The sequence below is a fragment of the Dasypus novemcinctus genome, chromosome 3 (assembly GCF_030445035.2).
Source record: "Dasypus novemcinctus isolate mDasNov1 chromosome 3, mDasNov1.1.hap2, whole genome shotgun sequence".
In the NCBI taxonomy this organism is placed as follows: domain Eukaryota; kingdom Metazoa; phylum Chordata; class Mammalia; order Cingulata; family Dasypodidae; genus Dasypus; species Dasypus novemcinctus.
The window spans coordinates 3,464,554-3,476,729 of NC_080675.1; the positions used below are offsets into that span (position 1 = coordinate 3,464,554).

Sequence of the window (12,176 nt, forward strand, 5' to 3'; positions counted from 1 at the left end):
GCAAGTGTCAGTGAGAAAGAAGACTGCCTGGGAGTGGTTTAGAGACGAATTCCTGGGGGGTTTGGTTTTTAGATCAACAACCATATTAAATAACAGTAACTCAAGCTTAATGCATTGGTTAATTTAAAAGCATTTGTGCAAGCACTGCACACACATGCAGGTTTCCAACCTACCTAACCAATGATTTTTATTTTCAAACCAATCATTTGAAAAAAAGTACACAGTCATTTTGAACTTTTGCCAGTAGAACTATGGAATGATCGCCAATACATCACTCAAGTAGCAGTCATTCTCACCCACAGGACACCTCTACACTCACAGCCCTCCACCTCTTAAAGCTCAGCTCTGGCAGCCGGATGCGCTCGCGACAGGACACTTGAAGCGGGGGGGGGGGGGGGGGGTGCCAAGGGCAGGACCTTACTTTCGTCTGAAACTTCATGGCTTTCAGCGTATTTTCACAGTTCATAAAAACATCTTGTGCCAGATTGTGATCTAAGTTAAGGGATCTGGATCTTAAGCGATAGGAAGGAGAAGGAGGACGGCTTGAGTTCTGGTTTTGTCAGTGTGTGTCAAAAGGATGTCAGGAAAGCCCAGCGCAGGAGCAGGAGGAAGGAGGGGTGGAGCACTGCGGGACGACTAGCTTGGAGCCTTGGGACGTGGCCTGAGTCCTCAGGGCCCGTTAGAAAACAACACGTAGACGATGCCATGAGTCAGCAGGACCTTGTCATAGCAAGGAACACAGCACCCTGCCTCCATCCATGGGCCTGCTCCACGCACCAGGCGACTCACCATGTGCCGTGCACTTCGCTGCCTCCTCAAACAGCCCTTAGCGCTGGGTGCGGCGGAGATCCTCTAAAGGACAGGGCTGGGCTCAGGGAGGCTAAGCAACCTGTCTAGGCCCACACTGCCTGCGACTCCCCCAGGGCCCTGGTCTGCCCACCGCTCTGCTTTCCCTGTGGAGGACCCAAAGGGCTTGGGGACGGAAGGCTGGGTCAGCTTTGGGAAAGGAGGGAGAATGAAGGAACCAGACAGGGTCCAGCGGGGGTCACAGGAGAGTGAGGGTACCACTAGCCAAATCACTGGCACTGCTTTGAGGGGGACAGTGAAGGTGTTAGAATCAACAGGATAAACATACATATACATGAGATATACACGTAAATGTACATACATACACTACCTAATATACACTATACATACCCATACCACACGCACACACACCTAGCAATAGAGCTATTTTAAAGAACTGGCTCACATGAGTATGAGAGCTGCTAGGTTTGAAATCTGCCAGCAGGCTGGAGGCTGGAAACTCTGTAAGTGATGGTGAAGTCCTGGGCAGAATTCCTTCTCTTGCCCAGACCTCTCAATTCTGTGCATTTAAAGTCTCCCCACATTATGGAGGAAAGTAATCGCCTTTCCTTGATCAATCATAGCTGCTCAATCCACCTACCAAAGCCCTGGACACCATAATCCAGCCACGCTGACACACCAAATCCACCGCCATATGCAGTTAATATGTTTTTTATGCAATTTTTACCCATAATATTTCAAAAGACCTCATGTGAAATATGAATATAGGTAATATGTTTTAGATATGTAGAGTTTTGACATGGTAGCAGGATGTGCAAAAGAGAATATTTTCCCTGGGAATCTGTAATTATAAAAACCGCCACCACATCAGGAATCAAAATGATTTACTGGGGAGTGAATGTGGCTCAAGCAGTTGAGTGCCTGCTTCCCACATGAGAGATAGGTCCCAGGTTCCGTTCCCAGTGCCTCCTAAAAAACAAACAGCAACAAAAAATAAATGACAAGTAAACAAACGAAAAAAAAAGAAAACTCAGGGAAGCCAATGTGGCTTAGTGATTGAGTGCCAGCCCCAGAAAAAAATACTGATTTACTGGCAATCATGCCATATGTTTTAGCACAAGTTTAAACAGCTAGGTAATTTTTTCTGAATGAACGATTTCAAAATAAAAATCATCAGTCTGATGGGTTAGAAACCTGAATATGTGCAGAGCCTGTACAAATGTTTTCCAAGAAACCAGTGTATTGAGTTTGAGTTAAGGTTATATGATCACAAATAAATGTCATGGTTCTCGACCTACAAACCAAAACATCCCAAGAAATGGATTATCAGCACTTAACTACGGTTCAGATAGGAACGAAATATGAGGCTTCACAACTTCTGGCAAAACAACAGTCTAGGTATTCCAAAAAACCTCCCTAATACCTAAAAATGCTGGATAAGATAGTTGTGGCATTCTTTCAAATGCAGAGCTGGGCTCTGAGGAAAGTAGGGAAAATACAGAAGAGCCAAAAACAAAAACAAACCTGCTGTCAAAACAAAAGCAAAGCTGGCCCTAAAGCCACAGCCTTCTCTGGGACTTCTGGCCAGTATCTAGCTGCAGCATCCCACCTGTACAGAGCTAAGGGGGAGAGAGAGCTTCAGGCCAGACAAGGTGGGCAGCTGCAACTGATGGCCCCTGCAAAGGCTGAATCCCTGAGGAACCACTCCTCAGTGAAAGAAGCCAGGGAAAAACTGATTTGCTGGCAAATGGAGCTGACAAGGAAATCTGCCTTCTCTCAGGCATCAGATTGGAAGGAGTGCAAAAGCAGCTTTCCTGAAAATGTGTAATCACAAGCCCGCCCTGTCTGATATCTGAGTTCCACCTTCTTCTCCCTTGCTACTCAGAAGAAGTGCCAGGCCAGCTGGCTCACCTGAAGGGCTTCTATGTTGGCAGCGCTCCGGGGTGCCTGGCACTCACTCCCACCTGAGGACACCGCTTAGACCAGGCTGCTCAGGGCTCCAGCACTCTGGGATCAGCCAAACAGCTCATCACGAGAAACCAGCCCAGGCACAAAGAGGCCCATGAAGGTCAACTGAAGGAACCAGCAAGAGGACCAAGTAATCTCCCCACCCCACCCCACCACTCACTCAGCCTGCGCACACCCAGACCATAAAATAAACATGCTTCAAATTCTCAAAGAAATAAAGAGGAAATTGAAAATAAAACCAAAGAACAGGCCACTACCAGAAACAGAAATGAAAAAGGAACCTAAAAGAATGTTAAATCTCAGTGGAGTGACTAAATAGCAGGTTAGTCACTGCTAAAAGGAATTGCTGAAGCAGAAGAGAGATCTGAGGAAATTACCTAGTGTGCAATAGAGACAAAAAGATAAAAAGACATATATCTAGGACAGAATAGAAAGGGCCAACCTACCTCTAACTGGAATTCTAGAAGGAAAGAGAAGGCAATATCTTCAGCGATAAAGGCCCCAAATTGTCGAAAACTGATGAAAGAATCCTGAGAAGGGCAATCTTGAACAGGATAAATAAAAAGAAGCGCACAGTGGAGCGGGTGGAGCTCAGTGGCTGCAAGTGCCTGCTTCACACGTATGAGGTCCCAGGTTCACTCCCCAGTACCTCCTAAAAAAAGGAAAAAATAAAAAAAGAAGTGCACTTGTATACATCTAGCAGGGAATGAGCAAACCCTCAAAGACAAAGAAGGTATTAATATCTATCAATCAGATAAAGAAGATAAATTATCAAAAATGAGTAATTATTAAAAGAATCAAATTCTCAACAAGAGTCCAGAACACATGGGAAAATCATCTTCAAAGGGCTAAGTGAAAATTAAACAAACAAAACAACTATTAACCTGTAATAATTCAGTGAGAGAGACATTTTCAAACAAAAAATCAGAGCACTTACTGCCTAAAGACCTCACCAGAAGTCCAACAGGATATACCCCAGGAAGAAGGAAAACAGTTACAAGGGCTGAGATGTAAGAAGAAACAGTGAGAGAAGAAACTGACAGAAACGTGAGGAAATCTAAACAATGGCTATAAATACAACAATAACAATGTCCAGGTCTGTTAAAAAAACAGAACCAAAATACTAGCAGTTATATGCACGATGAAAAGCCAGAGAGAGACATCACGAGAGAAGTACAGACCAATGTCCCTTGTGAACCTATGCACAAAAATCCTTACCAAAATATTAGTAAAATGAATATCACCAGTTTAAAAAAAAGATAATATATCATGACAAAGTGCAGTTTATCCCAGTAATGCAAAGTTGGGTTACTATTTAAAAATCAATAAGTAGAGCAAAGGAGAAAATCATACGATCATCTCAATTGATTCAGAAAAAAAGTATCAGACATCTTCAATACATGTTTATGATAAAAAACTCTCAGTAACCTAGGAATGGAAATAAATGGAAATAAAAAGCATCTATGATAAACCTACAGCTGATATAATGGTGAAAGAATAAATGCTGAGGCAAGGATATACACTCTCACTATTTCTATTCAACATTATACTTGAGGTACTAGCCAGTGCAATAAGTCAGGAAAAAAATTAAAGGCATATACAGTTTGGAAAAGATGAAATAAAATTGTCTTTCTTCATAGACAGACATGATCACCTACATAGAGAAGCCTAAGAAATCTAAAAACAGAATACAAGTAAAATATACAAAAATCTATTGTATTTCTATATGCTAGTAACAAAAAAGTCCCAAAATAGTAAAACTGTATGATTCTTACATTATCTGTGAAGGGATACAATATTATTTGAGGGTAGATGTGATAAATTAAAGTCATGTTATAAACCCTACAGAAACCACTAAAAAAACAAAGCATAGAGGTAAAGCCTAATAACCCAGAGTGGAGATAAACTAGAAATATGGAAAATAAATCCAAAGGCAGCAGGAAAAAAGAAAAACAAAAAAAGGATAAAGATTAGATGAGTAGAAAAATAATTAGTAATATGGTAAGACTTAACAAGTGGTTGTCAACCAAGGGCAATTTCAAGTACAGCAGTTGGGGCTATCCATCAGTTACTCTCCCTACAGCAGGAGAGTGTAACTAAAATTAGGTTATTAGCAAAGGACATAGAGAATGAAAAGACACTGATGAAAATTCTGTTTTATTTGAGGAGATAAATTATCTGAGGGTTATTTTTTATGACTGAATCGGGATACACAAAACCTCTTTCAAGATACCCCAAAACTCCAGGCTCATATCCACCATCAATCTTTTTAGCAGTATTTCTATTTCATAAAACCAATTCTTCACTTAAGATATTATTTAAAAATGGGATTTTCCTGCACTAACTCCACTAAAATAATGATCTAGTATTGCTTTTTTTCAGTATTGCTTTTCATACAAGTCTGCAAATACGGATAGGCCTAACATCAAATAGCCTATTTAAAGGAACTGCTAAAGTTTAAAATGAGTTGTGCAGTTAAGAGTTTACTGATGGCTTCACTATGCTTGGTGTCAGGGAAACAAACCAGGGTGCTTCTTTCAGGGTTCTTGCAGGTTAGGAAAAGGAGCGAGAGCCACCACAAAAATACAAGAATAAAACACTCTCAACACATGCATACAGGTGGGTCATGGAGAGGCATGGTCAACTCCAACAGGTGCAGAGAGGGGAAGCCAGCTGGCTGCATACATTGTGCCTCATCATATGGTCTTCTCTGCTTCCATTTTTTTAGAATAGTGAAATATGACCATATATACACATCAGACTACATATAACATACACAATCCAGCTTAAAGAATAAGCATAAAATAAGCACCCAAGTAATCATCATCTAGCTTGGAGAGGGAACATTAACCGCATCTTTGAAGCTCCATGTGCTACACCCTGATGTGCTCTATCCTGACACCTGGATTAATTATTCCCTTGGTCTCATTCACAGCTTTACCACTTACTCTTGGGTCCCTAGGTACTCTAGAGTGTCTAGTTTTATCTACAGTCTGCCTAACACAGAGTCACCCTGGTGAATTAATTTCCCTGGGAAGGGTCTGGCCATTGGCCTCCATGACCCAGACACTCAACCTTCAATTGAATCCTATTGGTGGCCAGCCGAGGGAGGATGTCTCGTGATCATCTCACACACAAGATGGCCGAGTTTAAGCCAAAAAGCCAATTTTTTATTCTACAATGAACCGACAACCACATAGACCAGAAGGCTCAGGTGAGCACAATCTGTACATTTTCTCCCACTGTTAGATCTATGTGGGCAGCAAGTTTTAGTCCCAAAGCTGATTGCCAAGCACAGCAAGCAAGAAAAGATCTCAGGAGGGTCCACAGCTAGAGCAACATGAGGCCACGTCCTTGCCCGAGTCAGCCATGCCAAGGGGCTCTCCCCTTGGGCATGAGCCATTCAGCCCAATTTGTAGTTTTTCCTAAGTTCCATACCAGACCATCCCCCTCTTCCTTCCATCATTCTCTTTTCTCTTGACATGGGGACAGCCCAGCTGGCTCTGGCCTGGGAGAGGCTTTACAATGTCTTTTTTTTTTTTTTAAGATTTATTTATTTCTTTCTCCCTCCCCTACTCCTTATTGTTCGCACTAGCTGTCTGCTCTCTGTTTGTTGTGTGTGCTCTGTGTCTGCTCATCTTCTTTTTAGGAGGCACTGGAAACCAAACCCAGGACTTCCCATGTGGGAGGAAGGCACTCAATCGTTTGAGCCACCTCCACTTTCTGCTTGTTGTCTCTCATTGTGTTTCCTCACTGTATCTCCCTGTTGCATCACACTGCTGTCAGTTCACCATGCCAACCCACTGCATCAGCTCACTGTCTTGCTCATCTTTAGGAGGCACTGGGAACCAAACCCAGGACCTCCCATGTGGTAGGCAGGCGCCCAGCTGCTTGAGCCACATCTGCTTCCCTAGAGTAAGTCCTGTTATCTAGAAGAGCAACTTCTCCATTCTCCATTCTTTACCCATTAAAAGTTCTTATATATTGTGCCTTTTCAGAGACTCTTTCCACCTCATATTTCATCTATCGTTGTGTTTAACTCTCCTTTCCCCCATTTCCAGGTTCCTAAGGGGCTCTGGTTGCATTCGTTTGAGGAATTCATAATTTCCTCAAAGGGGAACCCAGTAATCAAAACATTTAAGGAAAAAGGGCTTTTGAGCAGAAAGCTGCCAGCAATGGTTTTTTGGACACACACTTCACCATCAGTACAGCACTTGGGTAACCTTCCTGAGCTTCTTGGCAGGCAGTTTTCCCTTTAAAACAAGAAAAAACGGCATCAGGGAAACAGTGATCTTTGTGAGCAGGTTCATGGGAACTGGGAAGTGTGAAAAGGCTTTCTTTATGAGCTTCCTTTGGTAGGCCAAAGCTTACCCTTCAACTGAAACAGCTAGCATACCAAATAACCAATAGATCTGAAATATTTTGAAATATTTAATAAGACTCAAATAAGAGACGGATTCATTCAATTCATAAGGATTATTTACCTTCTTTTACTATTAACAAAGAACAACTTTGAAATTTCAATACTCATACAACTTTTTAATGGTCTGAAAGTTAAACCCAGGCATCTATTTTTCTTAAATAATTGCTTTACTTATAACTCAATGGGGCAAAATGGAATACAGAATGCCCACTGGACCTGAAATAAGGAGTGGAAAGGCCTGGGACTCTACCGCTAGAGATCTCAAAGAGAGGAAAAGGGCAAATTACTTACAATGGAAAACAATCTGATAGTCAGCAGAAGCTCAGCAGCCAGGAAATAATGGTATAATACCTTCAAAGTGCTAAGACAAAATAACCATAGGAGTAAAGTAGGGATCAACTTTGATTTTCTTCCCTATTCATATCCAATTGCCCCACACCATTTATTGAAAAGACACTAATACGATGTGCGATAACTCAAGTGTTCATCTGCACGTGGGTCTTCTGAATTCCCTACCCTGTTCCAATAACCCATCTACCTATTCTGATGCCAACAGCACACTGCCTCCATCACACAGGCTTTAGAATAAGTCTTGTTATCCAGAAGGACAACTTTTCCCATCTTGACCCATTAAAATTTTTTACACACTGTTAAATTAGCTTGTCAATTGTCTTTTTAAGAAAAATCTGTTGCAATTAAATTGAATTTATAGTCAATGTAGGGAGAACAGACATTTAATCAAATGCATTTTTTACTGGGAATCTCAGTCAAACATATTTGAAAGCAAAATTCCCAGCAATTAATTAATTTGAAACAATCCATCCTAAAAAGTACACCAGTGAAACCTATATTGTAATGCCAAAGACATCCTGGAATTTAGCTGTCACAAGCTACACACTCCAGCCCTTAGTGCCTTCTGCCATCTTGTTTGTCCATTTATATGTGCATTTATCTGGTTTCTCTAATTTTTCTTAATTCTTTGTCTCATTCTCCCCATTAGACTCTAAGCTCATGAGGGCAGGGATTAGTCTACTGCTTTCTTTCATGCATCTCCAGGATCTACAATGGGCCAGGCTCATTGAAAGCACCCAATAAATATTTGCAGAATGAATGAACCGGGAGAACAAGCGTGGAAAAGTTGCAGAAGTGAGAAATGGCATTCCATCAGCACATATCACGGCAGCAGTCAGTACAAAGAAATTTCTGAAGACAAATCTATGGAATTTCAACAACTTGACAAATGCTAAGAGAGGATCAGACATTTAATTTCAAAACAGAAAATTAGAAATTCAGGTCAAGTTATCTTTCTGGTCTATTCTTACATGTCACAACTTATATTTCACAAGCTTATAGCATGTTTTAACTCAGTAGCTTCTCAGACATTTTCTTAGTGCTTCTGGCACTAGATAGGGAGAATTTTGTGTGCTTCCATCTGCTCTCTCTCACTAACTTCTACGGAAAAAAAGATTTCCTGAGGCATTATTCTCGAAAACACATGTCAGGCTATAATCACCACTTAAAAAGTCTGCTTTCTGAATCTTTAGGAACATAATTTCGTTCAAAATCATGGACTTTCAGTCATGCCAAAAACATGCATTTTTTTATATATAATTTTTTTAATTTGAGAAATTGTAGGTTTACAGAAAACATCATGCAGAAAATAAGAGCTCCCATATACACCTTCTCCCCGTTATTACACACACATTGTATTAGTGTGGAACTCTGTTATGAATGAAAATATTATTAACATTATACTATTAACCATAGGCCACAGTTTACATAAGGATTCACTGTCTGTGCTATATAGTCCTATGGTTTTGCTTTTATAAAATTTTTATCCTACTAACATATATATTACCTAAAATTTCTCCTTTTAACCACACCCAAATACGTAACTCAGCAGTGTTAATCACATTTGTTGTTGTGCTACCATCACTACCATCCATTACTAAAACATTTCCATCACCCCAAAGAGAACTTCTGTACCAATTAAGCATTAACTCCCCTTCCCTACTCCCATCCCATCCCAGCCCGGGTAATCTATATTCTAGGTTTCCACTCTAAGAATCTATTTAATTAATTATTCCATATCAGTGAGATCACACAATATTTGCCCTTTTTGATCTTGTTTTTCTTATTTTTCTAAGATTTATTTATTTAGTCCCCTCCCCTGAATTGTCTGCTCTCTGTGTCCATTCACTGTACACTCTTCTGTGTCTGCTTGTCTCCTCTTTAGGCGGCACCGGGAACCGATCCTGGGACCTTCAGGAGTGGGAGAGAGGTGCTCAATCTCTTGTGCCACCAGAGCTCCCTGGTCTGCTCCATCTCTTACTGTCTCTCCTCTGTGTCTCTTTTTGTTGTGTCATCTTGCTGCACCAGCTCTCCACTCAGGTCAGCTTGCCACATGGGCCACCATTCCTGAGCAGGCGAGCACTCCGTTCCGGCCAGCTCACCAAACATCTCCGCTCGGGCCAACTTGCCTTCACCAGGAGGCCCTGGGAATTGAAAGCTGTACCTCCCATATGGTAGATGGGAGCCCAATTGCTTGAGCCATATCTGCTTCCCAAATCTGGCTTATTTCACTTCACATGACGTCTTCAAGGTTCATCCGTGTTGTTGCATGTATCAGAACCTCATTCCTTTTTGTGGCTTAATAATATTCCATTGTATGTATATTCTGCATTTTGTTTATCCACTTGGATAAACATTGATTGATGGATACTTGGGTTACTTTCATCTTTTGGCAGCTGAAAATAATATCACTATGAACATCAGCATGCAAACACCTGTTTGAGTATATACCTAGAAATGGGATTTCCAGATCACATTTAACTTTCTAAGGAACTGCCTGTTTTCCACAGTGGCTGCACCATTTTATAGTCTCACCAATGATGAACAAGTGTTCCTATTTCTCCATATCTTATCCAACACTTGTAATTTTCCATTTTTTAATAGTAGTCATTCTATTGGGTATGAAATAGTATCACACTGTGGTTTTGACTTCCATTTCCCTAATGGCTAATGATGTTGAACATCTTTCCATGTGCTTTTGGGCCACCCATCTGTACATCTTCTTTGGAGAAATGTCTATTCAATTTTGCCCATTTTTAAATTGAGTTGTCTTTTTGTTCTTAAATTACAGAATTTTTTTACTTATTCCAGATATTAAACGCCTATCAGATATATGGCTTTCAAATATTTATCCCATTTGTATGTTGTCTTTTTAACTTTCACGATGAAGTCCTTTGATGAACAAAAGTTTTTAATTTCGGTGAGGTTCCCACTTATCTATTTTTCTTTTATTGCTTGTGCTTTTGATGTAAAGTCTAAGAAACCACCACTTAACACAAGTCCTGAAGATGCTTCCCTATGTTTTCTTCTAAGACTTTTATAGTACTGTTTCTTATATTTAGGTCTTTGATCCATTTTTAATGCATTTTTATTTTTATTTATTTATTTATTTTTTTAAAAAAAGATTTATTTTTATTTATTTAATTCCCCTCCCCTCTCCCGGTTGTCTGTTTTCTGTGTCTTTTTTTTTTTTGCTGCGTCTTGTTTCTTTGTCCACTTCTGTTGTCGTCAGCGGCACGGGAAGTGTGGGTGGCGCCATTCCTGGGCAGACTGCACTTTCCTTCGCGCTGGGTGGCTCTCCTTACGGGTGCACTCCTTGCGCGTGGGGCTCCCCTACGCGGGGGACACCCCTGTGTGTCAGGGCACTCCTTGCGTGCATCAGCACTGTGCATGGGCCAGCTCCACAAGGGTCAAGGAAGCCCGGGGTTTGAACCGCGAACCTCCCATGTGGTAGACGGACGCCCTAACCACTGGGCCAAAGTCCGTTTCCCTTTAATGCATTTTTATATACTGTGTGAAGAAGGGGTCCTCTTTCATTCTTTTGCTTATGGATATCCAGTTTTCTCTGCACCTTTTGTTGAAGAGACTATTCTTTCCTAATTAAGTGGACTTGGCAGCCCATTAAATATCAACTGGCAATTGTGAGGGGTCTATTTCTGAACTCTCAATTAGATTCCATTGGTCTATATTTCCATCCTTGTGCCAGTACCATGCTGTTTTGACCAATACAGCTTTGAAATAAGTTTTGAAATTGGGAAATGTAACACACAGCAAATGGACACAGAGAGCAGACAATAGGGCAGAGGGAGCGGAAGGGGAGAGAAATAAATTAAAAAATAAATCTTTAAAAAAAATAAATAAAATTGGGAAATGTGAGTCCTCCAACTTTTTCTTTTTCAAGATGGTTTTGGCTATTCAGGGCCACTTACTCTTCCATAAAAATTTGAAGAAATGGTTTTTCCATCACTGCAAAGAAGGAGATTGCATTAAATCTGTAAATCACTTTGGGTAGAACTGACATCTTAACACTAGGCTTCAAAACCATGAACACAGAACGTCCTTCTATTTCTTTAGGTCTTTGATTTCTCTTAGCAACGTTGCGTAGTTTTCCATGTATAAGTCCTTTACTTCCTTGGTTAAATTTATTCCTAGATATTTGGTTCTTTTAGTTGCTATTGGAAAAGGAATTTCCTGTTCAGATTGTTCATCACCATTGTGCGGAAATACTACTGGTTTTTGCATGTTGATATAATACCCCGCCACTTAGCTGAATTCATTTATTAGCTACTAGAATGTGTACCAAACATGGAATTATTAGAGGGTAAACTTTTTACTTTTATTTACTTTCCCATAAAGTCTTAAATTTTCCCTAAACTAAACTGATGCATTTCTCGATTTTTCTTTGGAAGTTTCAGAGACTGAGACTGCGAAGCAGCTGTCATGGTTTCTATCATCTCTACATATGGACACTGCCTGGAGAACCTGCCTCTCCTCATAGGCACAAGCCTGATGCTCAGGCAACCAGCTCTGTGGCCAGAGATGGAATCTTACCACTCCTTTATCTCTAAGACGTGCAGATTATACCACACAATCCTAAGATCCAGCCAGCTCTGAAGTCAAGGAGGAC

General features: G+C 40.8%; 1 protein-coding gene across 2 annotated transcripts in view; it reads right to left on the bottom strand.

Moving 5' to 3' along the window:
• The window catches only part of TECPR2 (tectonin beta-propeller repeat containing 2), a 136,847-nt gene that overhangs the window by 87,785 nt on the left and 36,886 nt on the right, over positions 1–12,176 (bottom strand). The gene's annotated exons all lie outside the window — the stretch shown is intronic.